This window comes from Kogia breviceps, chromosome 7 (assembly GCF_026419965.1).
Source record: "Kogia breviceps isolate mKogBre1 chromosome 7, mKogBre1 haplotype 1, whole genome shotgun sequence".
Classification (NCBI taxonomy): Eukaryota; Metazoa; Chordata; class Mammalia; order Artiodactyla; family Physeteridae; genus Kogia; species Kogia breviceps.
Window position 1 is genome coordinate 82,037,255 of NC_081316.1, and position 26,993 is coordinate 82,064,247.

The 26,993-nt window shown below is 40.9% G+C and overlaps 1 protein-coding gene across 4 annotated transcripts in view; it reads right to left on the reverse strand.

The window, feature by feature from the left end:
• The window catches only part of FAM168A (family with sequence similarity 168 member A), a 203,289-nt gene extending 188,035 nt beyond the window's left edge, over window positions 1-15,254 (reverse strand). The window contains exon 1 of one of the 4 annotated variants that reach the window (XM_067038871.1): window positions 15,038-15,254. The gene's annotated coding sequence lies outside the window, so the exon portion shown is untranslated. The remainder of the gene's footprint in view (window positions 1-15,037) is intronic. The other 3 variants (XM_059069713.2, XM_059069708.2, XM_067038869.1) reach the window with 3 other exon arrangements.
• Window positions 15,255-26,993: the final 11,739 nt, after the last annotated feature.

Below are 26,993 nucleotides of genomic sequence, written 5' to 3' on the forward strand. Positions count from 1 at the left end.
CTGCAAGTAGAGGAGACCAATAAATAATAAATGGATAATTACAACCCAGAGATAGGGCAACCCAGAGACGGGATACCCAGTCTCAACCCGGAAAAGTCAAGGAAAGTTTTCTGGAAAAGGTTAACTCCTAGGCTGAGTCTTAAAGGCTGAGTAGGAGTTAGACAAGTTAAATTTAAAAGGAGATGTCCAGGCCCAGAGAGAAGCATGTGCAAAGACATTAAAGCAAGAAGCTTGGCACATCTGGAGAACTGCAAACACCAAACAATATACACATCATTAGTACTAAAGGTAAAACATGCAAGCTGGGAGGAGAGGCAAACAACGAATGACACTGGAGAGAGTTAGGGAGAGAACACTGAGCTAACTCTCTTACTAAAAACCATACTAGGGAACCCCATCTAGGAGACAGTGTACCTACACTGACACTTGACTGAAGGGCAGGCAGGCTTTCAGATATGCTCATTTAGAATGGATAGTTGGTTTTCTCCTCCATAACTCCACAGCCTGATCAAAATGTACTGTCAACTCTACTTAAAAAAAAAAAAGTTCTGTCAAAGCCATAAACCTCAAAAGTATGGACAAAATTACCACCAACAAAAATAAATGTAGAAAAATTCAAAAAACACCCTCCTCCTTTGGTTCTGGGGCAGAGTACTATGGAGAAATATTTGATCCCCTCAGTAACGAGTGGTATGGTTAGAAAAAAAATTTAGAAAGGGGCATTTCTCACATTCACTGACATTTTTCATTTAGAAAGAACTATCAACATGAGTGAACTCTCCAGAACAATTCAAACTGTTTCAACTAGACTAAAAAGTTTAAAAAGTTGATGGAGAGCCAAAAGCCATACTATACCTGCATTGGTTCACCAACAAACCCAGGCAAACAGCCAAAATTATAGACCTTCCCTGCCAGGAAGACCAAGTAAACTACACTCAGAAAACAAATTCCAAAAAAAAAAACCCAATAAATTCAGTGCTTTATTTCTCTAATAAAAATGCTTTAAAAGCCAAAATACTGTTCCTTCTTCACATGCTAAAAGTCACATTAAATCCATGCTTCATTCTAGAAGGATAATATGAATAACAGCTCCCATTTATTGACAGTAATATATGCCAAGCACTATGCTAAATTCTTTACATGAATTGTCTCATTCAATCCTCACAACTACCTAGGAATTATGTACTATTATTGCTGTCCTTCCCTTTTTAAAGATTAAAAAAATGAGGTACAGTAAAGTAACTTGCCCAAGGTCTCACAGGTAGTATGGGGGAAAACAAGGGCAGCATAGATATATTACCTATTTCTGAAGAGATTATTGACAATCTAAGGAAAATTCATCCTATTAGATCTCTTCAATTCCTAAATATCCAAATTATTTAAATAGTTTCACACAGTCTATCATTAAGAAGATTGACCCTTTCCCCACAACAAATGGTGACCAGACCCTACCATGCACCAATCTACACAGTAGCCCAGGGGTGTTAGGTTACATCTTACTCTGTAAAAACTGGTTCACTCATTTAGCACCAACTCAATTATTCAAAAAAAATGTATGAAACCCTACTAGGTTCCAGGTATCAAGGATACAGAAATAATCAGTGACACACTGTCCTTGGAAGATAGCACAGAATACAGGAAAGACCATTCATAGGCTATGGAGGTAGCAAAGTCTGGGAATGAATCCCATCCTAGTCACTTACTGGCTGGTGGGCCTGAGTAGGCGCTACATCTCTGAACCTAAGCTTTCTCATGTGTAAAATAAAATAATTATGGCCACCCTACAGTCTAATTGTGAGTTTAAATAAATTACCACACATAAAGGGCCTAGCACAATGCAGGCACACAATGAATGTTAATTCTCCTCCCCCCAGAACTAAGGTTCCAGGCTGTATAGTGGTGTTGGCTGAAAGGTAAAACAATGCTCATTATTATGACTTATTTAGCCAACCTCCTCCATCCCCCTCTGCCCAATCATAGTGAAAAACCAAAGTCATTACACAACAAGATCACTTGGCTGTGGCTTCATCTGCATCTTTTTCTTTTTCTGCTGCAAATGCTCCAGGTTAAGGGTAGGAAGACACAGAATCACTTTTACACACAGCTATGCACAGTTCTCTAAAGACTACTTCATGCCTTTCTTTCAACACAAGTGGTGGGACTTCCCTGGTGGTCCAGTGGGTAAGACTCCACACTCCCAATGCAGGGGGCCCAGATTCAATCCCTGGTAGGGGAACTAGATCCCGCATGCATGCCGCAACTAAATATCCCCCACGCCACAACAAAGGATCCCGCATTCTGCAACTAAGACCCAGCACAACCAAAATAAATAAATAAATATTAAAACACACACGCGCGCGTGCGCACAAGTGGTAAAGAATAAGCATCAAGCCCAATGATTTTTTCTTTTTTTCTTTTTTTTGACGTGGACCATTTTTTAAGTCTTTATTGAATTTGTTACAACACTGCTTCTGTTTTATGTTTTGGTTTTTTGGCCACAAGGCACGTGGGATCTTAGTTCCCCAACCAGGGATCGAAACCGCACGCCCTGCACTGGAAGGCGAAGTCTTAACCACTGGACTGCCCGGGAAGTCCCAAGCCCAATGATTTTCTAATATCCTGACAAAGCTGGAAAACTGCTCAACTCTAAAGTTCTACTAAGTGAAAGACCAACTGCATTCACGCTAGCTTTCAAAGCAGTACTTTTAGTAAAGGTTTAACAAATCCACCTATTCCTTCAATAAGAAATCAGTAAAGCCTGGAAACATAATTATACTAATAAATAAAACTATATCATCTTGTATTGAATTAAGGCAGTGACATCAAACTGTAATAGTGTCATTGCATTCTACATAGCCATGCCAAAAAAAAAAAGAACTATTTTGAGGTCTTGCTGAAGCCACAAGAATCTCAGTCCTTAACTACACATCTTTCTGCATAGCAAAGTACAAGAGTTATCTCAAGGAAAAGCACTAAGGCACTTGTGCAATTAAGTTGCAAGCTGAACTACCTGCTTTTTTTCATGAAACACCATTTTTACTTGAAAGAACAACTGCCAGACAAACTGATAATTCAGACTTGGATGTTTGGCAGACATTTTTTCAAAAATGAACAATGTGAGACTGTCACTTCAAGGAAAACAACTGTCAGTATTTGTTGCCAATGATAGAATTGGGGCTTTCAAGCAAAAACTAGAGAAGACTTGTCTGGTGAAATGGGTAGAGATATTAACAAATGTGATTTTTTGATACTGTATAATAAAATATGTCAACATTTTAGAAGATCTGCATAACTCAATGAACCAATGTTTTCAAAATGACCAAAGCATGATGACACAAAATTATGCATGAGTAGAAAATCCATTCAAAGTACAAAAGAGACCAGTGGACTTTAGTGTAACAGAGAGTATGAAAGGCTCACTGATATGGTTTCAGATTCCACAAGCTAATGGACCTCTAAAGAAACTACCAACTGACAAGTTTTGGTGTAGTATATAAAAAAAGAATATCCATAGTTATCTAAAAAGTCAATCAAGGGAATTCCCTAGCAGCCCAGTGGTTAGGACTCTGTGCTTCCAATGCCAGGGGCCTGGGTTCGATCCCTAGTAGGGGAATTAGGATCCCACAAGTCTCTTGGTGCAGCCAAAAAAAAAAGTCAATTAAAACATTCCTCCTGGGACTTCCCTGGTGGCGAAGTGGTTAAGAATCCAACTGTCAGGGCTTCCCTGGTGGCAAAGTGGTTAAGAATCCGCCTGCCAATGCAGGGGACACGGGTTCGAGCCCTGGTCCAGGAAGATCCCACATGCCGCAGAGCAACTAAGCCCATGTGCCACAACTACTGAGCCTGCACTCTAGAGCCCTCGTGCCACAAATACTAAAGCCTGCGCGCCTAGAGCCGGTGCTCTGCAGCAAGAGAAGCCACCGCAATGAGAAGCCCACACACCGCAACGAAGAGTAACCTCTGCTCGCCGCAGCTAGAGAAAGCCCGCGCACAGCAACGAAGACCCAACACAGCCATAAATAAATAAATAAATAAATAGATTTATTTTTTTTTAAAATTCCTCCCTTTTCTAGCCACATATATGTGGGACTGGATTTTCTTTATATACCACCAACAAAACAACCAGTTGCAGCAGACTGAATATAGAAGCAGATATGTATCCAGTCAGACAGTGAAGAGATATGGAAAAATTTTAAATATTATGCTTCTATTTTGGTGGCATACAGCTATTTTCATTAAAATATGCTAATATTTAATAAGTTTATTATTTTTAAACTCACAGTTTTAATTTTTAACACAATAAATACTGGTACACGTAACCCACAAACAAAAGCTCTTTGGGGTCTTTAATAGGAAGAGTGAAGACGCCAAAATGTTTAAGAACTATTGCTATATAGCAATGAGAAGAATAAACTATTGCTACATACGAGAACATAAATGAACCTCACAAACAAAGCTGAGTGCAAAAGCCAGTCATACCTTATAAAAGTTCATAAGTAGGCAAAAATAATCTATGGTATTGGAAGTCAGCATATTCGTTACCCAACCAGGGACTGAATCCAGGCCATAGCAGTGAAAGCACCGAGTCCCAACCACTGGACTGCCAGGGAATTCCCAACGTTCCCTTTCTTGATCTGAGTGCTGGTTACACTTTTTGTGCACTTTTTCTTGTATATATACCTCAATACAATTTCTTTTTAATCTATATTTTCTAAAAAAAATACACCCATACACACACCTGCTTTAGGCTCACGTGAAGAAATTTTGTTAGCACTGGTCAGGGTAGAAGTAGGGCATTTTTTTTTTAATAAGACAGATTTTCAGGTGATTCTAATGTGTAGTCAAGCTACTGCTCACCTAAGTAGGTTGAAAAATACTGATCTAAGAATTTAAAACCAGGGAACTTTTATATACAACACAGTAAAAAGAACAAGGACTTTGGAGCAAGGCAGGTAAGGTTTTTAATACAAGCTTCTCTTCTTTTACTATGTAACCAAATGCGAGCAAGCTACTTAATCCCTATAGGTCTCAGTTGCTTCAGCTTCCTCTTCTGTAAAATGGGCACAATACCCTAAACAGGGTAAATGTGAGGATTAAATTATATAAGGGAGAGAAAGCACCCAGCATATTACCTACAACAGATATTCAAATATTAAGTCCTTTCTGTCTTTCCACCTTCAACTCCTACTAGACCTAAGGCCAAAAATAAATTACCCTCTTGAGCTTCCCTGGTGGCGCAGTGGTTGAGAGTCCGCCTGCCGATGCAGGGGACACGGGTCCGTGCCCCGGTCTGGGAAGATGCCACATGCCGCGGAGTGGCTAGGCCCGTGAGCCATGGCCACTGAGCCTGCGCGTCCGGAGCCTGTGCTCCGCAACGGGGAGGGGCCACAACAGTGAGAGACCCGCGTACCACAAAATAAATAAATAAATAAATTACCCTCTTGACTCTTGATTTCTTCATCCTTAAAATGAAAATAATGCTACATACCCAACCTATGCACTGTAGATCAAATAAAATAGTATAATTATACATGCAGAAGTATAAATAGTGTAACTATATTTACAGACAGGGATTTCTGCTACCAACTCAAAATAATAGAGAGAGGACAACACTTATAAAACTAAGATAGGGAGTTCCCTGGTGGCCTAGTGGTTAGGATTCCGGGCTTTCACTGCCATTGTCTGGGTTCAATCCCTGGGAGCTGAGATCCCACAAACCGCGTGGTGTGGCCAAAACAAAAACAAAAACAAAAACACAATACTTTAAAAAAAAAAAAAAGAAAGAAAAGAAAACTAGGATATGTATATAAAGCTATAAAACAGAAGCTAGAAAATATGAGCATCAGCAGAAACTATCAAGCCTGAAGGATATGATCAGAAGCCAAATCGAGATTATAATCTCTAGTCAGCCAGGGATTGAAGCTTACTGTGAAAAACATATCAGCCCAGTGTTCCTCCAAAATGTCTGTATCTAGGAAAAAGCACAATCTATAGCATCATAAAAACAGGCATATTCTGAAAGTACCCAGACACCTGCCTAAAAGGAAAAAGGTGGGGGAGCTGTATAGGAGCTTTATAAACCAAGGTGTTTTCATAGCATCTTTATACAGAAATCGATGGCCTAGGGACTTCCCTGGTGGTGCAGTGGTTAAGACTCTACGCTCCCAATGCAGGGGGCCTGGGTTCGATCCCTGGTCAAGGAACTAGATGCCACATGCATGCCACAACAGAGGAGTCGGCGAGCCGCAACTGAGGAGCCTGCCTGCCACAACTAAGACCCAGCACAACCAAATAAATAAATATTTTAAAAAAAGAAATCAATGGCCTATTTAACAAAATAAGCTTTTAGATAAACAGGGTAGTTTGACATAAAAGATTCTGTACAATTATTTTCAGTACTAAAGATATGCATAATTTCCTAAGGAACTAAATTTTATAATAAATAAAACAAGAAAAATGAACTTGCTTTAGTCTCTTTGCTCTTCACTATGCTACAATTTTAAGGGACTCCCCTGGCAGTTCAGTGGTTAAGACGCAGTGCTTCCACTGCAGGGGGCTCGGTTCAGGGAACAGTGGGGGAGGGGGGAGTCTACAACTTTAAGTCTGATTTCTGATAACATACCAGGGATTGTCAAGCTATGGCACACCCATGGCCTGTTTTTGTATGGCTTGTGAGCTAAGAATGAAACATAGGAGGAGAGAAGAAGGGAGAAGATGGGGAGGGGAAAGAGAAGGAGAAAAAAATAATAGAGACTGTATGTGACCCACAAAGTCTAAAATATTTTTTTACAGAAAGCATTTGCCAACCCCTGAGCACACCATCTTGTTGTCTTCTACTTTCGAACCTTGTGCTATACACCATCATCATCAAAGCCTTTATCAATTAAATTCTAAATTCCATTCTAAATAAATAAAAACCTACATCTGGAAAAATACCTATCACCTTACTCCTCGTTAGAATATCATACTACTAGTTTGTCATCTCTCCTTACTATGTTCAGTTCAAAAATTAATCATTCACTACCTGCAAGGCACCCTCCAGGACCTAGGACTTTATAAGATGACCAGAACACAGCCGCTGCCCCCAAGAAACTTACAGTTAAGTGAAGGAGCAGAAAGAAACAGTCAATTTTCCTAAAACAGGGCAAGTATCAATATTATGACAGAGGCACACACTGGAGACTCCCTGTGAACAAAATGGGGGCACTTATGACAACCTTAAGGATTCTGTAAGGTTCCTTAGGGGGGATGCACTTAACCCAGAAGGATGAATAAAAGGAGAAACAGCATGAGCAAATGTGTGAAACTGTAAAATATCTGTAGAAACTACATGCTACTCAGTATTACCAGTGATGGGAGATCAGGCAGAAGGAGTACATAAGGACAGGTCATAGAAGGCCTAATATGTCATGCTAAGGAGCTTAAGACTTTAGAGCCAATGAAGGGATTTAAGCAAGGCAGTGATGTGGACATATACACCACTGGGTAGATGTTCTGGCTGCTGGGTGGAAGACAGGTTTACTACATGGGTGATATACAAACTAATTAGGAGGCTACTGCCCTTGTCCAGGTAAGATTAGGGCCTGAACTAAGGGGATAACAGTAGGGAAGGGGAGATGAGTTTCAGAAATATTTAGAATGATTTATTTTGGGCTATAGAAATAAGGGAGAAGAAAAGACTAATAGCACAGATTCATATCTTGAATGACTGGATGAACAGCAGTGCCTTTAAGTTAGGACAAAACTACAGGAAGAGATTATTTTAACTTTCAGGGGAGATACAAAAGAGGAAAGGTCAGAAGAAGGAGATGGGGAAAATGAGTTGCTCTGGACCTACTGAATTTAAGGACCATCAAAATGGATGTATGTAGGTTGCCAGTAGACAGTGAGATATACAAGTCTAGAGCTCAGGAAAGAGGTCTGAGCTGGAGACAGAGATTTTGAGTCATCACCATACAGCAGCAGTTAAAGTCAATAGAGTGGGCAAGACTACTCAAAGAAAGAATCTTAAAAAGTCCAGTGAGTCAAGGAGCCAACACTAAGGAATATCAACATTTACTGAGAAAGCAGAAACAATAAAGATCTCTTCTTAAATATTAGTTTCAAAAGCTTCAAAAATCTCTTCCTGCTAAACAACAGACTAGAAAGAACCACCATGAAATACATTCATTAGTACAGCTCATCTAATGGACAAAGAAAAGATTAAGGAACTCAGTAGGGGGAGGGCTTTCCAGGTGGAAGGCACAACATATGGAAAGAATAGAGCATAATAGTACAGCATGTCTGGGGATATGCTTATTTGGTTTGTTGTTTTTTTTTTTAAGGGAGGGGAGAATCTCTCCCCTTATTTTTTTCTTTTTAATTCATTTATTTTATTTATTTATTTTTGGCTGCGCTGGGTCTTTGCTGCTATGCATGGGCTTTCTCTAGTTGCAGTGAGCAGGGGACTACACTTCGTTGTGGTGCCCAGGCTTCTCAATGCAATGGCTTCTCTTGTTGCAGAGCACAGGCTCTAGGCGTGCGGGCTTCAGTAGTTGTGGCATGAGGCTCAGTAGCTGTGGCTCGCGGGCTCTAGAGTGCAGGCTCAGTAGTTGTGGCGCACAGGCTTAGCTGCTCCACAACATGTGGGATCTTCCCAGACCAGGACTCAAACCCGTGTCCCCCGCATGGCAGGTGGATTCTTAACCACTGCGCCACCAGTGCTTAAGCCCCTGTTTATTTGGTTTTACAGTAGGCATACATGCTAGAAAGCCCTTAAAAAGAGGTACAAAGTAAGGCCTACAAGAACATTGGGAGGGAAAAATCAAGGAAAATTGTGCTGTTGACATCATGAAACATTCGTAATCTCTACTTCCCCAGTACATCCACATATCCTTCAGGACTCAGCTCAAGCATTAACTCCCCCAAGCATCTCTCTCTTCCTTGCTCCCTCAGGCAGGTCAGGCCATGTCAACCTCCAGCCTCCCCATGGCCCTTACCCAGGTCCCCACCGTAGCAATTATTCCATTATGCTACAGTTATGTGTGACATGTCTGTCTCCACACTAGATTAACTATAAACTCCTTAAGAGGAGGGAATTTTAATTTTTGTATCCCATACTCCCAGCACTCCCTGATTGTTATCTAATAACCACTCAATAGATACTTGTTGAATAGATGTCTTAAACATATCTGTCACACACCCAACTACTAGCTCCTTGGCCTTGGAATGCATTGAGAATTTACATTCTTTGTTTTGCTTTACTTATGATAATTTTAAAATAAATTTATATTCCAAATGTAAAATGAGTGAGGGGAGATATAGCAGCAGGAAAACACTGAATAATAAAAGAATAGCCTGGAGGAAAAGTTAGCTCTAAACAATTCATAAGTAAAATAAAAATAACAACAGTAGTAGTTACCATATTAAGCACCAACTACGTAATGGCACAAGTTCTTTGTCCTTCTTATCTCATATAATCCATTAACAACCCAACAATTGAGTATTATCTCTCTTTTACATATGCATAAATAATCCATCTCACGGTACTACTCTACCCTGTAATAAGTTACAGGTAGAAAACTAAGAGGGAAATGACTGTATTTGTCAGGATAGTGAAGAGCAAACGTTGTATACTGCATTCTCCACTTCAAAAAGCGTCAATTGTTTCATTTCGAGCAAGCCAGCACAGTTAATGTAGAACCAGGTCCCATAAATTCACTAGGAGAAAGTCCTCTAGCACGCTCTCTGTCCCACTATATCCAACAATCTTCAAGTTTTAAGGGAGAAACTGTGAACTGATCTTCATGTATTCCTCCTCCACTGGGAGAAGAAGCCTTTGGAAAGGCAATAAAACAAATATGACAAGCTTTTCACCTCTGTGTTGGGTGCCCTGATTTCATTTTTGTAAACTAGAGAGGGAAAAAAAAAAAAAAAAAAAAAAACAAACCCCAACTAACATTTATATAGTCCTTTACAATTTAAAGAGTATTTTCACATTTATTACCTCATTTGAGCCCCACTTTACAGGAGAGTAAACCAAAACTCCAACAGATTATTAATGCATTTGGATTTCACATCTCTTAGACAAAAAATTCTTGGGGTTTAGGATGCTAAGCTTCTGATATGCATAACTAATGATTTCCTATTCATTGTACACTCTGTACATCAGAGGACAGACCCTCCTGTACAATCAGGTGAGGACCGAATGTACCAGGCTGCCCTTCTGCAAAAAGATGCACAGAAATTCTGATCAGAAGAGTTAAGTGACTTACCAAAACATGACATGAAGCTCTACGCTGGTATTACAAAGAATCAGTATCTAGTAAATAAAAAATCCGCCAATAAGAAAAAACTCTTAAGATGCTGTTCTTTCACAGCTCACAAAGGCTGCTACTACCCCCTCCCATTCCTATTTCCAAGTATGATAGATCCACATCTGGATAATCTGATCATCCATAAATGAAAACTGCCTTCCTCTTGCCTTCTAAATTACCCATATATGTACATACACGCATACTTACAGACATATATTAAAGAATATATTTTTATATGTGTATATATACCTACAAATAAGAAGTGTTGTTGAGTAATGGGACTATAGACAATAATATTGTTTCCTTTTACTTTTTCTGTAATTTTCAACTTCTGCTATGAGTATGTTATTTTAATTAATGGTAGAAGAAATAAAGCTCTTTTAAAATTAAAAAATAAGGATAATAAATAAGAAAAAAGCAAGTCACAGAAAAATACTTACAATATGATTCTATTTATATAAAGTCATAAAGGTACAAAATATATTGTTTAGGATACATACTTGTTTGGTAAAACTATTTTTAAAAGCAAGGGAATGATTCACACAAAATTCAGAAAAGTGGTTACTTCTGAGGGAGAAGGACAGAGATTCAATCAGGCAGGGAATCACAAGAAGCTTTAAAGGTACTAAAAATCTCCTTTTTGTTAAACTGGGTAGCAAAAACATAGGCCTTCAATTTGCTATCACTCTTTAAATTGAAGATTTATATTATATGCACTTTTATACATATGGTTTATCTCACAATTTAAAAAGAAGACATAAACAGGGTTGAAGAATCAGAATTTCAGGGCTGTAACCCAAACTCTTCCACTCACTGTGTAATCTTAAGCGAGTCATATTACCTCTCAGCAGTTTTTCTTCTTATTTTATAGATGAGGAAACTAACAGCTAATATATGTTTAGTACTTTATTGTTTAAAGTTCCTAGACTAGGGACTTCCCTGGTGGCGCAGTGGTTAAGACTCTGCGTTCCCAATGCAGGGGGCCTGGGTTGATCCGTGGTCAGGGAATTAGATCCCACATGCATGCCGCAAGTTCGAATGCCTCAATAAAGGCGCATGGGCTTAGTTGCGAGCTGCAACTAAGACCCAGCGCAGCCAAATAAATAAATAAATACATACATTTTTTTTAAGTTCCTAGACTATAGTACCAACATATAAATATGCAGATAAACTGTGAGATAATAATACAAAGTAATACATCCTTACTAAATAATAGATCATAATACTAAGAACTCAATGGTAGGACACACAAGGCTATTCACATTCTAGTCTCTTCTATCTAAAAATAATAACATCTAATATTTTTAATGTGTACAATGTAACACATTGTATTAAATGCTTACCATGGATTCTTTTGTTTAATCCTCAAAACAACCCTATGAGATTAGTTCTCTTATGCCCATTTTACAGATGAGACCATTGTGCCCAAGGTCACATAGCTAGTAGTAAATGGTGGACAGACTTCAGAACCCACACTCTTGACCACTACGTTAGTTTCGTCTCACATTTAAATCATCTATCTCTCCCATGACACTGAAAGCTCCTTGACAGCTGTTTTTTGTTCATTTTTTAACAATTTTAACTGTATTTAATTGTACAATTTAGTGGAAGTAAGTACGTTCACAATGTTATGCAACCATTACCACTAAATATGAAAGGTTTTTAATGACTTTACTAAAATCACTAGGTTATCAAGTGGTAGAAAGGGGATTTGAACTCAGGACTCTCAACCTCTAAATTAACAAGCTATTCATTCTACCAAGGTACCTGTCTACCAATGCCTCCACTGCTCTCCCCTTCTCACCAGAATACTGGAAGAATCAAATGAGGTGAAGATACCAAAACATTTTATACACATTTCTACTGCACAGGTGAACACAGCTGTGATGGGGGAAAAAGAAAATCCACCAAGACGTTTTTCCCAAGTGATTATTTTCCATTTTGAGCTCTCAAAATCTAGGGCTTTCATATAAATATCCCACCTCTAGATCAAGCCTGCAGATCCACAAAAGCAACGTCTGGACCCCAGAGTAAAGTTATGAGGAGAAATGCTTGCATTAGTTAGATTACTCTCTCATCAAATTATGGGTAACTGCTCAAACCTGATTTTTATTGCAATACAGAAAGCTTCCTCATAACAAAACACTTTCAATTCCAAGGATAAGTCCAACCTTCGATCATTCTGCCCATTTTGGAGCCACAAAAAAAAAAAAAGATTCTTAATATTGGGTATTTTCATGTGTTCAATTGTGAAGGCCAAGGAAAATGGTTTGTTTACAAGCTGAACCCTGAAGCTTGAACAAAAAAAGAATTATTTTGATCCCATTGGTGCCTTACATCCTTCTTTACATCCCTCCCCATTTTTCCCCAGTCTAAGCTCTAATCAACAGCCACTTCATGTTTAACATATCACAGTTAATGCAATTAAGTCCAGAAAACTATTTTCCTAAAGATGTTTCCTCCATTAACACCCTTCTCTACCTTCCAGCATCACTCTTCTACCATGATAATGAGCATATCATTAAGCTTTAAATAAAATTTCTGATGAATAGATGGAGGTATTTTTTGCAGTTAATGGAATACGCTTACATCTCCTAAAAAAAATAAAATAAAAATGATTCTTTATGTTTTTATCCACATCTGACAGAATTCTAACCACCTGAATTCCTTTAGAAGAAAATTCAATCTACAGAAATATAGTCCAATTATTTTAAATCTTATCAGGTAATGTCAAAAGAGAATCAAATGAAAATACCAAACTATCTCACCAATGAATATTTATGACATTTCTACATTTTCTGTCTTCTCTCTGTTTACATAAAACGGTGGTACCAAGATTCATCTCTGGATTATTAGCCTGCAATACAATGATGGGCTTAATTGCCTTGCAAACCAGGACACCAATAAATGGAGTCTTCAAGCAATCAATTTTAAGAGGAGGGGGAAAAAAGGCCTAAGCTCTTTCTGAATACATGCACGTTGCCTGACTGGGAAATAAATTCAGCCTTGTATTTTTCAGTCTCATTCATCAGTTCTCAAGCAAGGAATGCTCCCTTAACCACCTCAAGCTCATCAAATCTATTTAATACCAAATTCCAGGACTAATTTTTAAATGCACCTGAAGGAGAGAGGAAAGGAGAAGGCAGAGACATCAAGCAGAAAGACATCTATCACATTCCAGTTTCATCTTCTTCATTTTTAGTTACTGGAGTGGGTTTTTCTCCCCCAACTTTCTTTTTATAATACATGAATAATAGAAGATACTTTCCCCTCCTCAAAAAAAAAAAAAAAAAAAAGATACTTTCCCCTCCTCGATTCTACCTTAACTGAAGCCCCTCTCAACTTTACCCTTTCTGTTGGTTTACTTCCAAATATGATACTAATACATGTGAAGCAAACAAAAACTAACAGCTTAAGAAGTCCTCTAGAAAAGTCTCTTATGTACCTTCTCTCTCCCCAACCACAGCCTCCAAAGCTGTCTATTTAAGTCCAACCCCCAACCCTCTTGTGTCTCTTGGAGACCATCTCAATCCTTCTTCTCCAGAATCATCCAATCCACCTCTTCCCAACACTGCTCACTGCCCCTCTCCATCCTCCCTGCCCCCTCCATACCAACAACCCCAGGTTTCCCACCCCTTAATTAGCCCCATCTGCTACCTCACTATCAGCAACCACCTCTCCAGTCCTACCAGTTCATCTCAGACATTCTTTCTCCAAAACTCCCTCTGCCACCTTGGCCAAGGGACATTTTCTTCAAGATACCATCCCCCAACCTTGCTCACTACCTGCCACTATTCTTTCGGTGAGTCCAGCCCAGAAGCATCTTCTGTGCCCTCTGCTTTCACCCTGTACCTAGGGAGCCACCAGTGGTTCTAAAATCACTCTAACTCCCATCCCACTGTGCTCCCCCCGCTTCCCCTCCCCGCCCAATTTCAATCCTTGTCCGCCCATTTTGGGCCTAACTTCTACTTTACCCCCTCCTGCCAGCTCACCCTCACACTCCCCTCATTCAAAGTCCCACCCCCACCAGCTCCTATTCCAACCTCCATAAGCTTTCCCCAGGAAAACCCCGAATTCTACCTCCTCTGCTCTCCTAACCCACGCTATTCCATAAAATCTCAACAAATTCCACCACCCCCAGATGGCAAGCGCCCACTTCAAGCTCAGGTCTCAGCCCATGCCAAGCCCCTCCTCACCCCCGGCTCCTACCACCTCTATCAGCCTGCCCTAGGTCCACCCCAAATTCCACCCTCCTGAATTAGTCACCCCCCAGGGTCCTATCCAACTCTGCAGTCGCACTATTACAATCAACCCCTTACCCCGCAACCCGGCCCAGATCCCAAGCTGTCAATTGCTCCAGGCCAACCCCAAATCCACCACCCTCAGTCAGTCCCCTCCCCCATTAAAAGCCATCCCACTCCAGTCTCAACATCCATTTCGCCCAAAACCATCCAAATTCCACCCCATCCCTACAACCCCACGCTCCTGTCCCAGGTCTTTCCCATTAAAAGTCCCTTTCCCTTGTCTCTCCCCCCCCCAACCTGCTTGTGTCCCACCCTCACCCCACCCCCAGCCCGCGCCTGGACAAGTCTCCCCAGCCAGCCCGCCGTTCCATCGCGACTTCACCCCCTTCCCCCAACCCGCGAAGGGGCTCCGCAGCCCCCACTCTCATTCTCCCCAGTACCACCGGCCCAGGCTCAGGGAGAGCGGAACGGGGTAGGGTGGGGGGGTGATCTCCTCACCGGCGAGCCGCTGCAGGCGAAAACGGCGGCGGCGGCAGCTGAAGCGGCGATGCCCTTGTCTTCTCTGAAGGCTACAGAGGCGACGCTCTCGCTCCCTCGCCCGTGTCCAGTAAGGTGGCGGATGGCGCGCAGGGACTGGGAGCCTCCTCCTCCTCAGCGACTCGGCTGTGAATCCTCTGCAGTAGCCGCCGAGGAGCCCGACGGGTGGGGGGAGGGGACGCTGGGCTGCGGGCGAGGGAGGAGGAGGCTGAGGGAAGGGGCGGGGGAGAGCTGAGTAGGGCTGGGAAGGAGGAGCCAGCGCAGCGCCGCGACACGTCCCACAGCCTCAGCCCGCCGGGACCACAACTCCCGGCATGCCCCACTCCGGCCCGCGCGCAGCCGGCATCTCCGGAGCGCGCCCGATGCGGAGGGACTATTCCCTCCTTGGTCTCAGACAATGGAATAAAGCCACCCATCCGTGGGTGGCTTTTGTAGACTCAAAGCCCACATAGGAGGCAAGTTAGGCACCACAGCGGCCCCTTACCCCAAGGGACGGTGTTAGCGGCGTCTCCGACTTCTTTACGCGCGCGCACACCCACCCACACGGAGCCCCGCCACCACCTCCCGCTGGACTACATTTCCCAGCATGCCCACAAACTCTCGCCCTTCTTCCGGACCCTTCTCAGACCCGGTACTACAGTTCCCAGGGAGTGTGGTCCTTGCGAAATGCTGGGAGATGCAGTTCTCAGTTCTTCCTCCATGTTAAGAAAAAGAAGTGAAAGAGAGGAAAAAAGGAAGGAAATATGTCAACCCACCGAGAACAGGCCTAGATTGGCTAGATCACCTGGAAGTCTGTACTTTCTTCGCCATACCCGTTGCCACTGTCTCGCACCAGAGCTAATGTAGCAGCCTCCTGCTCTCCCTGCAAAACTGTAGACGATTTGGCAGCTTGAACCCAAATATAAAAAGAGCGTACTTCTTGACTCAGCTCCGCTACTTTTAAGAATTTACCTTAGAAAGATAATCAAACAATTTGGAAAAGATGAATGGACAAGGTTGTTATCTGAGATTGTTGATTATAGTGAGGTAAACGTAAATGTCCTTCAACAGGAGCTGGTTAAATTATACAAACAATGCATTACTAAGCAGCCGTTTAAAATAATGATATGGATCTTTTTCTTGACATCAAAAGCTATCCACAATTTATTCTCGAGGGAAAAAAATTGATAATAGAATAGCAAGTTTAGAATGATCTAATTTATATGAAGCTTGAGACAATGTTCTATAAGCATAGAAAGATTTCAGGAAAGAGCTTCCCCAAAATAACATCTGTGATTATCTTGGAGTAAAGAGGGTCAGATTTCAAGTAATTTTCATTTTCATATTGCCTGAATTGTTTAAAAAGAGCACATAACTTTTTAAGCTATAAAACGATTTTCAAAAAATATAATTTTCAAATCCAACAACAACCTGTCTTTGCTACCTAAAAGCTTTGCATGGCTTTCCATTGCCCTCAGTGGTGCTCCAAAATGAGGTCTGTCTGGTTTTTCTGGGAGCTCAACATTTCCACTAATTTAAACAAATAATGGTGGGGACTTCCCTGGTGGTCCAGTGGCTAAGACTCCGAGCTCCCAATGCAGGGGGCCTGGGTTCAATCCCTGGTCAGGGAACTAGAGCCCGCCTGCCGAAACTAAAAGATCCTGCATGCTGCAACTAAAAGTCCTGCGCTCAGCAAAAAAGATCCCACGTGCCACAGCTAAGACCCGGTGCAGCCAAATGTTTTAAAAATAAATAAGTAAAACAGATAATGGTGGTCACTTACAATTCACAGCCAAATGTTTTAAAAATAAATAAGTAAAACAGATAATGGTGGTCACTTACAATTCACAAAAGAACATTAAGTTAGTAGGGAGGATTTTCTCAATTTTCATTGTCTCTTCTCAAATTTTTCCTTCTTCTGGTCTTTCCACACCCATTTCCTCCTTTTCTCCTACTCATTCTTGAAACTAAAGCCAAAGTCCTACCTTCCCTAGAACATATATTTTAGGCATACTGATTTTCCTTGTGTCTGAATTCTTCTAGCGATGCTTTCTAATCTGTGAACCAGAGATCACTGTGGGGAAGAGGAATGAAGAGGGAGAAATAAAGTTATTGTAAAGGGTCTACAAAGCAATATTTAAACAAAGCATTGTCTATAGACTGAAGAAATGTCTTACACTTAAAAATTGTTTCCTTCTGGGACTTCCCTGGAGGTCCAGTGGTTAAGATGCCGCACTTCCACTGCACAAGGCACGGGTTCCATCCCTGGTGGGTGAACTAAGATCCCACATGGCAGGGGGAAAAAAAAAAAATTGTTTCCTTCTGTGTCCAGCTCTTCTAGAATATGGAATATAGTATCAGATGACTGTGACTTGACATAAATCTGGTACTCAATTACAGTATTTTAGATTTTATGTAATTATTCCTCACCGTTCTGCAAGAAAACACCAGAACATTCGAACTCCACTAGCCAGCCTGCTGGGGAAGCACAGGCCTATCAGAGAAAGCCCAGATTGCCTGAATCAAAGGTTAACTTGGTCCATAGTCCTGCCGCAATCTCGTCAGCAGCTTCACCCCACCTAAATCTAATTACACTCCTATGCCTTATGACTCATTTTCCCCAAATACATCAGGCACTGTCTTTTTCAAACTACCTCATTTTTCATCCTATTCTCCCAGCCTTAAAATTCCAGGTCCCCTGCCCATCCCCCAAATTCCTATATCCTCTGCTCCCTTCTCTGAGAATAATAAGAAATGTGCCTAAGAAATGTGGGCTATGTCCCTTCCCCTCTCTGAGTGTTGCACTGACCATCCCATCTTCTAAACCCACTTCACTCCTCCTCCTCCTCCTTCTCTCCACTTCTCCAGCTGGCAGACAGTGGGAGATGGACAATCAAAATTAAAAGGGACGGATCTGTCCAGCGAGAAAAGCATATCTGAGCTACGGGAATAGGTATGAGGAAGCTTACCAGACTAGGAATCTGGTAATCAGATCCTAAATCAGACCTTGCCATGAGCATGCTGGGTGACCTTTAGTAAGTCCCTTATTTTTTTTTTTTTTCTGAACCTCATGTTTACGGCTGTAAAATGAAAGGATGATTCCTGGTGTGTCACCTCATAACGTTATTAGGAGAGTCCAGTAAAACAGTGGGTATGAAAGTGCTTTGAAGACTGTAAATTGCCACTTACAATCCAACCCTTCAACTAATTTGAGAATTCTCTCTCCAAATCCCTGCATCTAATGCTTGGCATGTAAACTTTTTATTCAGAATTATATTATTATTAATCAATTTATTAAAGTATTTAAGGAATTTGCTCTAGTAAGCCAATTTAATTTCTTGATAAATTTTCTATATAGCACAGTTAAACAATTTCTGACTTTCCTAGATTTTTTTCTAAATTGAAATTTCATAAGATATATCCTTTTCTCTATCAGTTTTATAAGATTTTTAAAAAGATTTGATTCATCTGTTATCTTTTATCTTTATTGATTTTTACTAATTATTGCTTCAGCTGTCATGAAACTTCTAGTCAATATTTCCACAAAGTCCACCTTTTCTTGGAAGCAATTTGAGCCATTGGCAGTTTTATTTTGTGTTGATTATTTCTACCAAGTGGAATTTTCCCAGGGGTCAACTTTGCAATGTTCAATGTTACCAACAAAGATGGGATCATTCAGTTTGCTTTTCCATCCATAAGAAATTTTTACCACGTGTAGTTTTAGCCATTGTCAGTTTTATTTTGTGTTATTTCTACCCGTCCAATTTTTTTTCTGCAACCCAACAAAAACAAACCCAGGGACAAAATGACAGTGTCAAAACACTATCCTTTGCCTGTTACTATCTGATTGACTCAGACTGTGAAATGGTTTTGTCCCAGCTATGTTAATGAGCCGGCTTTGAGCTCTCTCTTTCTCTCAAAGCACCTCTTTAGGAGCCTTGGCACACAAGTGTGGGCTGGAGTATTACTTTAAGAATGCCTCAGAATTGCAGGAAAATGGATGTTAGAGACCATGTTAGGAGAACCAATCTTTAATGAGCCAGGGGCTGTGCTGGCATCTAAGATCCATTATCTCATTTAATCCTACAGCCTAAATTTCCTTCACATGGCCATTTTATAGTAGAGGAAATTAAGACCCAGAGAAGGAGATATTGGCCATGTTAGGAACAGAAACCAGACCCTGGTTTAATTCTCAGTGCAGTTTGAATGATTATAATTTCCAAAATTATCTAATTTAATTTTAAAACTTTTGCACTTCATCCTGTTGTTTGTTTTTTGGCTGAGCCACATGGCATTTGGGATCTTATTTCCCCAACTAGGGATCAAATCTGTGCCCCTTGCATTGGGAGTACAGAGTCTTAACCCCTGGACCGCCTGGGAAGTCCCTGCACTTCATCTTGTTGGAAAATTAAAATTTTTGAGTTTGACTAGGATACAAAGCAAGAGGAATATGTGTATATAAACAAAGCATTCTCAAAGAGCTTTTTGTGACAGCAAAAGAGACCAGGAGTGTGAAAATGTTTTGTAAATGACCCAACATTGGGCAAATGGATGTTTCTGCCATTTGTGATGAAGACTGATATATAAACCTGTTATGCCAGATTGGAAGAGTGCTAGAAAATTAATAGTGCACTCCTGACATTCAGTAGATAAATGTCAAATGCCCATCCTAATATTTAATTCTAATAGCCAATAGTAAAGGAATAACATTGCATTCTGCCTATCCTTTAAGAGGATAAGACATCAGGAAGCCTCTTCTGACCCCCCAGTTAGGTTAGAAGCCCACTCAGCTCCCACAGCCAGCTCACACTGGATGTTCATTGTCAATTTACTGCCCTCAAGGACAAGGACCAACGTGGTCCCATTCATCTCTGTGGCATAGAGCTCAGTTCAGCCTGAAGCTTCTCACAGGGTAAGGCTTCTGTAAATGGTGGTTGAAAGAATGAATCAATCAATCAATTAACATGACGTATATAGACGCTATAGATAATCAATTTAAATGACAAGGGAAATACCTCGATAAAGCTGAAAAAAATTACTGACAATGGAAGAGTGCACATTAAATAAAATTTAGGGCAGAAGTAAATCACAAATGAATCGGCAAGAACTGATTACAGCTACCAAAGCTCCAGCACAGCAGCAGCAGTGAGGAAAGAGCCTTGACATCCTGGGTTCAAATGCCACTTCAGCCAGGATTGGGTGTCCTCAAATTCCCTCCCCTCCTGCACCTATTTCCATATCCAGAAAATGGCTGACCTTGCAGAACTCCCAGGGTAGATAAAAGAGTTAATTAAGGCACCAGATGCTTTACAAGCTATGAAGAGCTGACCAAGGTGAGGGTTGTTAGTGATAAAGGTTAGAAGAGAATTTGGAGGAAAGTTTACACTTAGGAGAATCTTTTACATGAAGCTGCTCATGTTGATAAACTTAACCCCCCAAAAAGCATACCAATTATAGTGTCTTGAGTCGTGAATTGCATCTCCCAACAAAGATATGTCCAAGTCCTAACCCCCATACCTTCATACTTGTGAATGTGGCCTCATTTTGTAGGAAGGTCTTGGCAGTTAAGAAGGCAGGATGAAATCAGTTCTGGATTTAGGTGGACCCTAAACACAATGCGTGATGTCTTTATAAGAGAAAGGAGAGGAGATCTGAAACACAGAAACACCAAGGGGAAGGCTATGTGAGGACAGAGGCAGAGATTAGGCATGTGGCCCCAAGCAAGGCACACGGAGGCTTGCTGGCAGCCACCAGAGGCTAGGAGAAAGGCATGGAGGGATTCTCCTTCAGATCCTCCAGATGGAACCAGCACTGCCAACACCTTGATTTCAGACTTCTGACATCCACAACTGTAAGAGAATAAATTTCTGGTTTTTTTTTTTTTTTTTTTTTTTTGCGGTATGCGGGCCTCTCACTGTTGTGGCCTCTCCCGTTGCGGAGCACAGGCTCCGGACACGCAGGCCTAGTGGCCATGGCTCACGGGATTAGTCGCTCCGCGGCATGTGGGATCTTCCCGGACCAGGGCACGAACCCGTGTCTCCTGCATCGGCAGGCGGATTCTCAACCACTGCGCCACCAGGGAAGCCAATTTCTGTTGTTTTAAGCCACCCAGTTTGTAGCAATTTGTTAAGACAGCAGGGAGGAAACTAATACACTAATTAAACTGGAAACCCATATAATCAAGTAATTAGCAAATATCTTAAGTCTCCGAAATAGATTCAGAGGAACTATTTCAGGAAATGTTTCTCAGTTTCACTTAATCTGTCATCTCTAACAGCAGCTATGGAAAACTGGTGTTAACATCCATTGTCTTTGTGCCTTTTCTCTTCTTAACCCTTCTTACACTCTTAGTTCTTTCCCTGCCTTCTGGGATCGCTCATACTTCCAATCAGTGTGAAGAACTCTGGTGTCATACAAAATGTACAGATATGAGGAGGCCAGACCTGGGTTCATAACCCAGCTTAGTCACTTCGAGGCTACGACATTGGGAAAATCATTTCTCCTTACTGGACCTCCAAGTCCTCAATTGTAAGATGTGGCTAAAATTATCTCCCTGTAGGGTGAAATGAGTTAATTCACGGAAAACTCACTGCCTGACCTAGGAGTTTCATAACTGCTTTGTCCAGAGAGCAGGAGAGATCCTTCCTTCCTCCCTCTCTTCCTTCTTTCTTCCTTTCTTTCTTTCTTTCTTCCTTTCTTTTTTCTTTCCCCTTTTTCTTTCCTTCCTTTTTTTTTTTTGAGTTATGTATGGATGATGTGGAAGGGGGAGGGAGGGAGCCACCAATTTTCATTTCAACTAGAAGGTGGGTAAGCCTTCCATAAAAAGGGTAAGAACAAGGGACTTCTATTCCCAGAAGAGCTGAGGTTCCTACAGCTGGGGTCTGTGGACCCCTGTGGAAGAAGATGGACCATGTTGGATATTTATTCATCATTCATTCAGCTTAAGGTACTGACCCCAGGTCCTTTGCTGGTGCTAGGGCCCCAGGGTTAATTGAACATGGCCTTGTCCCCAAGGAGCTCACAGTCTAAGGGAATCTGCTGACAGACAGTTACATCCCAATGTGATCAGTGTCATGGTGGAAGAAAGTGAGGGACTGTGGGAGCCCAGAGGAACACCTAACCCAGGCCAAGAGGTCAAGTATAAGGATAGTGTTGCCACCTGCAGATTCTTCTCAAGACACTATACATTTCATGAGGGCCAGGATGTTTGTCTATTTTGTTTACTGCTGTATCCCCAACACAGTAACAGTACCAGGCCCATATTAATCACTCAGTAATATTTGTCAAGTGAATGAATATAAATTAAGTCACATTGCACAGGACCTTGTGCCCCTACAAAGTTCCTCCAACCCCCACTCCCACAGGTATAATGTCCATGCATTTATTCATTCATCAAGCTTTTCCTGAATATCTACCATTTGCCAGATACCATACTGGATTCTGGGTTCTGAGTTGTGAGCCAAAACAAACAAGATTTCATGAACTTCATGGTCTAGGGAAACAAAAAATTCCCTGTGTAAATCCCATGCTCCTTCAACCCTGGCCCAGCTCCCCTGTGCCCTGCGCTGACGTCCCCTTAGCTCAGCCTCAGATTCCAGGAGAGCACCAGATTCCATTCAGAAGAGGAGTGATGGGTCCTCTCCCCAGCTCTGTGCTGTGCAGTCACCTGGGCCCCAAGGAAGTCAGGGCTCTTGTACCTGGAGCTTCAGCAGGCCTCCTTCCAGCTTCTGACTTGGCCTTGCTAACCTATTCCATCAAAGATCACCAGCAAAGCAAGCTCCTTTCATTGCCAGAGAAATAGGCTGCCCTGCACAGACACTTCTGCAATGGCTGCTCAAGGACGGGAGTGGGAAGGGGGCAAGACAGGGGTCACTGGCACTCTAGTCATCAAATTCCATTCTGGACTGAGGTCCCTTGGGAAACTTTACTCACATACACCTCACAAGGCTGTTCTGAGAGTCTAATGTAAATTTCTCTTTAACCCTTAAGCTCTGTACAGAGACAAGTATTTTGCCTTCTGTTTTGTTTTGTTTGCTTACAACTGTATTCTTTTTGTTTTTTATGAAGGAGGAAAGCTCCAGAAAGATTCACAAAAGGCACTTGTGGATGACCAGATGCATGGAGCACAGTGGCAAGATCAGGCGAGGAGAAGTTGTCTCAGGATGGAGCAATCTTAGCACTTCTCAGAGAATACACTTTAGTTAAACAAAACAGTGCAGAGAGAGCAGAATGGAGACAGGACAAACTCCAGGAGCGAAAAGCCTGGAAACCAGGACACCCCTCAAAGGCTGGGGCTTGGCCCAAATATGTAAGGCCTGCTACATTAATGAAGTCCAAGAGATGGAAAAGCTCTAAGGACAGAATAGCAACCACCTGTGTGCCCACCAGTCTGCTCTCATTGTGGTCTTAAGGGGGGCGGTTCTTTTTTTCTCTAATTTTAGAAAATCTTTATATATTTTGGATGACCATCCTTTGTCCATCAAGACTGATTTCAAAGAGAATGAGAAAACTGTGCTCTCAGACCAACTCCATCCTTTCCAGCTCTTATATTTTCTTCTAGGCATTTTGCTTTCTCCTAAACTTCCCTTGAAATACTCCAGTCCTTAAATAGATAAATTAAGGGGAAGAGAAATTTGTCTGCTTCTCACCCAAGACGGTCTGGGAGGCTGTTTTCTGGAAAGGCCATGAAATGATTATGCTGTGGGGTGGGTGTTGAGGGGTGGAGGAAAGAAAGCCAGTGCCTTTGAAGGCAGTGAAAGGGAGGAGATTCCTAGAACCAGGAAGGTCTGGGGCTTGGACATTTGTGTGGCCTGTTCTCTGGAGGTAACATGGTAGACATATTCTAACAGAAGTCTGTTGGTATCCACTAAGCATGGGAAGGAGACTCCCCAAATATTTTTCTTGCCTAACACCCCAGATCTTTGTAAGGGAAGGAACCCAAATAATGACCAGGACTTAATTTGATTTAAATTGAATAAAATAATGTCATTTCTTACTCCCCTAAGTTTGTGGAGTAAGATTTGTACCCCCAACATAATCAAGAGAAAAAAGTAACACTGACAGCAGCTAAATTGCACACAGAGAAATTACTTATTGACTAAAACTTGATGGAAAAATCTTCTTGACAAAATGTAGATTGGCAAATTTGTCCCAGGAAAAGTAGATCTGATAGAACATAGAAATAATGACCACAGAAGATACCTTATGATGGCAGAAGCTATAATCATTAAACTGTGATATGGATTTTTTTAATTAACTAACTCATATCATCATTATAAAATTTATACAAAAAATTGTTTTTCAGATGAAGATAATTGTAGCTCAGTTTAAGTGAATATGGATAGGTTAGAAACAGATTTAATAGGCTGTGTAGAAAAATCAAAAGTATTGAACTGACCTAATGGCATTTGTTCTGGGGAATATTATCTCAGACAAAAGTAGTCAATATGATATAATTCCATCTAAAAATCTGCATTTATAAACACAAGACAAAAACATCCTTAGGGTCAAAACAGTGGGCCAAATTCCTGACCTCTCTGCTGAAGCTCCTAGAGAGAAAATAGAAATGGAGACAGGACTTGGCTGGTCTGCATTTTATCAAGATTTCTGTGATTCTTCCAACAACTTTTCATCAATAAAAAAATCTCACTGTATGGGATTTCACTGTTGTTTTATTTTTTCTACTGATTGTGTAGTGGCCAGTGTCCATAGAGAAGGCCCCTGCCTTGGGGTCCATTACTTAACATTCTCATGGTCCATCTATTACTCCATCTGTCCACTCAGCAGTTATTCACCAAACACCTACTCTGTGCCAGGCCTTGGCAGAGGAATCAGACCAAGCCCTCAAATGATGACAGTTTTACCTTTTTTCCCCCCTAATCTTTTAAGTTTTCTTGTTATTTTATTGGGAGAACCTCTACTACAATGTTGAATAGAAATTGTGATAGTGAGCACCCTCTTCTCATCCCCATCGCAGGGGGAAAGATTTTTATATTTCCCCAAAAAGCATGATATTTGCTGTAGGTTGTTTATGCCTACTCTTTATCAGATAAAGGAAGTTCCCTTCCATTCTTAGTTTGAAAAGGATTTTATCATAAATGGTCAGTGACTTTTATCAAATGTTATTTTTCTACATCTCTTGAGATGATCTGTGATTTTTTTTAACTTTATTCTGTTAATGGGTGAATTATATTAATTTTCAAATGTAAACCAACCTTATATTCCTGGAATAAACAAAATTTCATTGTGTAATATTATTTTTTTAATATATAAATTTATTTATTTTTGGCTGCGTTGGGCCTTCGTTGCTTCACTCGGGCTCTCTCTAGTTGAGGCAAGCAGGGGCTTCTTGTTGCAGAGCGCAGGCTCTAGGCTAGCGGGCTTCAGTAGTTGTGGCATGCGGGCTCAGTAGTTGTGGCTCTCGGGCTTAGTTGCTCCGCGCATGTGGGATCTTCCCAGACCAGGGATTGAATCCGAGTTCTCTGCATTGGCAGGCAGATGCTTAACCACTGTGCCACCAGGGAAGCCCCATATTATCTTATTTATAGATCTTGGTTTAGTTTTGCTGACATTTTGTTTAGAATTTTTGCATCTCTGTTTGACCTGTAATTTTCCTTCCTCACAATGTTCTTGTTAGGTTTTTGTACCTAGGTAATGCTGATCACATAAAATATGTCGAAAAGTACTTCCACTTTTTCTATTCTCTGGAATACCTGGACCTGGAGTTTTCTTTGTGGGAAGATTTTTTTAAAATTCAATTTATTAGAAACAGGACTGCTCAATTTTCCTATTTCTTCTTGTGTCAATTTTAGTAGGCTTTGTTTTTCTAGGAATTTGTCCATTTCATCTGAATTTTCAAGTTTGTTGGGATATAGTTATTCATAATATCTTTGCTGCACGGCTTGTGGGATCTTAGTTCTCCGACCAGGGATTGAACCCAGGCACTTGGCAGTGAAAGCACAGAGTCCTAACCACTGGACCACTAGGGAATTCCCCTCTTGTTATCTTTTTGATGAATGTAGAATTGGTAATGATGACACACTCTTTTCATTTCTAAAGTGATAGTTGGGTATCCTCTATTTTTCATTCATCAGTCTTGTGAGAAATGTATCAGTTTTAAGAGTCTTATCAGAGAATTAACATTTGGTTCTTTTTTTTTTTTTTTTTTTTTTGCGGTACTTGGGCTTCTCACTGTTGTGGCCTTTTCCGCTGCGGAGCACAGGCTCCGGATGCGCAGGCCCAGCGGCCATGGCTCACGGGCCCAGCCACTCCGTGGCATGTGGGATCCTCCCGGACCAGGGCATGAACCCGTGTCCCCTGCATCAGCAGGTGGACTCTCAACCACTGTGCCACCAGGGAAGCCCAACATTTGGTTCTTTTGATGCTCTCTTTCATGTTTTCTATTTTATTAACTCTTCTATCATCTTTATTATTTTCTTCCTACTTTATTTGGATTTAATTTCTGGGTGCTTTTCCTACCTATTTGAGATAGATATATAGATAATTAATTTTCAGCAATTTTTTTCTTTCCACTACATACATTTAAAACACAAATTTCACTTTAAGTACTGCTTTGGTTGCATTCCACAAGTTTTTAAATATTTTGTAATTTCTATTGTGGTTTATTTGCTGACCTATAGATTATTTGGTAGTATACTGTTCAATTTCCAAACATATTGGGATTTTCTAGTTTTCTTTTCCTTTTTTTTTAATTAAAAAAATTTTTATTACTACCGTAATCCAACTCTGATCATGGAGCATACTCTACATGATTTCAGTTCTTTGAAATTTGGTTAAACTTATGTAATGGCCTAGTGTATCAATAAATATTCCATATACGCTTGAAAGGAATTTGTATTCTATAGTTATTGGATCCAGTGTTCTCTCTATATCTCAATTAGGTCAAAAATTTTAAACATCTTATTCAAATCTTCTTTAT